Source organism: Chrysochloris asiatica, unplaced genomic scaffold (assembly GCF_000296735.1).
Source record: "Chrysochloris asiatica unplaced genomic scaffold, ChrAsi1.0 scaffold06917, whole genome shotgun sequence".
NCBI classification, from domain to species: domain Eukaryota; kingdom Metazoa; phylum Chordata; class Mammalia; order Afrosoricida; family Chrysochloridae; genus Chrysochloris; species Chrysochloris asiatica.
The window spans coordinates 1-2,471 of NW_006415435.1; positions in this window are offsets into that span (position 1 = coordinate 1).

Genomic DNA, 2,471 nt, shown 5'->3' on the forward strand with positions numbered 1-2,471 from the left:
GGTCAGGAGCACCTTAGTCAATCACTGACATCTTTACTATTCAACACTTTAAATTGGTCTTGTGCAGCAGATTTGTCTGATGCAATACATTGTTTGATTTCCTGACTGCTGCTTACTTGAGTGTTGATGGTTGATCTGAGCAAAATGAAATCTTTGAAAACTTATTTTCTCCATTTATCTTGATGTTATTTATTAGTCCAGTGGCGAGGATTTTTGTCTTCTTTACACTGAGGTGCAACCTATACCAAAGGCTGTGATCTTTTATCTTCACCAGTAAGTCTTTTATACATGTTAAGTGCCATTGAGTCGGTTCTGACTCATGGTGACTCTATCTATCTATCTACCTACCTACCTATCATTTATCTATAAATGGAGTCCTGGTATGGTTCTGTGGGTTAATATACTGGACTATAATGTTGGTTTGAACTGCCAGGTTGGCAGTTCAAGCTCACCAACCGCTCCTTGGAAGCCCTATACAGCATCACTAAGGGTCGGAACCGACTCTATGGCACATAACAACAACAAAGCAGATATAGAGTCACACAGTGGCTAAGATAGGAACTCTGGTATAATAGTGGTTACAAGTCAGGCTGCTAATCTCAAGGTCAGAAATTTGAAACTACCAGTGGTGCTGTGGGAGAAAGATGAGGCTTTCTGGTCCCATAAAGATTACAACCTCAGAAACCCTATACAGGGTTGCCATGAGTCGGAACTGACTTCATGGCACATAACCACTACCCTGGTGGCTCTGTGGGACATGTGCTGGACAGCAGTTCAAACCCATCAGCTCATCAGTTGTTTCACAGGAGAAAGATGAAGCTTTCTGCTCCTGCAAAGATTTACAGTCTCAGAAACCCTGTACAGGGGTGTTATGAGTCAGAATCGACTTGATGGCAGTGTGTTTAGTTTTGTTTTATATAGGTTGTTTTTGTTAAGTGCTGTCAAGTCAGTTCTGACTCTTAGAAGCCCTGTATAGGGTTTCTGGGAGTCCTGGTGTGGTGCTGTGGGTTAATGCGCTAGACTGCAAAGTGAGTTTGAACTGCAAGGTTGGTGGTTCAAGCTTACCAGTTGCTCCCTGGAAACCCTCTACAGGGTTGCTATGGGTCAGAACCGACTCAATGGCACATAACAATAACAACATACGGTTTCTGATGAGCAGCTGGTGAGCTTGAACCGCCGACCTTATGGTTCGTGGTCCAGTGCTGATTCTGTAGCGCCATATCAGGGGTCCGTTATGTGGTACTGCGGGTTAATGCACTGGACTGCAAAGTCAGTTTGAATTGCAAGGTTGGCAGTTGAAGCTCACAAGCTGCTCCTTGGAAGCCTTATACAGGGTCACTATGGGTCAGAACTGACTCGATGGCACACAACAACAACAATATGTATATATGAAGTCCTGATGTGATGCTGTGGGTTAATGTGCTGTGGGTTAATGCGCTGGACTGCAAGGTTAGTTTGAACTGCAAGGTCGGCAGTTCAAGCTCACCAGCTGCTCCCTGGAAACCCTATACAGGGTCACTATGGGTTGGAAATAACTTGACAGCACTTAACAATGATATATGTAATATATAGAGTCCTGGTGTGGCACTGTAGAATAAGCACAGGACTGCTATATGCAAGGTTGGTGATTCAAACCCATGAGCCGCTCCTCAGACACCATATACAGAGCCATTATGAGTCAGAACCAACTCAAAAGCACTTACCAACAATATATGTATATGTACACACATATATCTTTTGCTTTTGAACATTTTTATTTATTTATTTTTTATTGTGAATTGGGTTAAGTTTTACAAAGCAGATCAGTTTTCCATTCAACAATTTAAACACATTTTGTTTCATCTTATTGATTACAATCCCCACAATGTAACGTCTCTTAGTTCTGGCGTGGTGCTTGCTGTAGGATAAGCACTCAATAATAAGGTCAGTGGTTTAAACTCACCAGCCACTCCTCAGAAACCTTATACTGTGTCTCTATGAGTCTGAACTGACTTGACAGCACTTAACAACAATCCTACTTCCTTCCTGTGTTTTCTGTTCCCATTCCTCCTTTTCTAACCCTTTTGAACTTTGTCCTTGGGCAAATGCTGCCTTTTTGACCTCAAATGGTTGATAATTCTAAGGCTGACATACCTCCCCCATGTTGTTTTTACCATTGAGAATTGTCTATTATTTGGCTGAAAACTGAGCCATAGGGATGAGTTCATTTCCAGACCTGAAAGGTGACTTGTTGTTATGTGCTGTGAAGTCAGTTTCGACTCATAGTGACCCTGCATAGGGTTTCTGAGGCTGTAAATCTTTATGGGAGCAGACACTTCATCTTTCTCCCATGGAACGGCTGGTAGTTTCAAACTGCTGACCTTGAGGTTAGCAGCTCGATTCGTAACTACTACGCTACGACTAGCAACCATAATCTCCTTGGTTCCAACAGCTTCTATCTAGCCAGTAAGTCAGGTTTTTTTTTTTTTTTT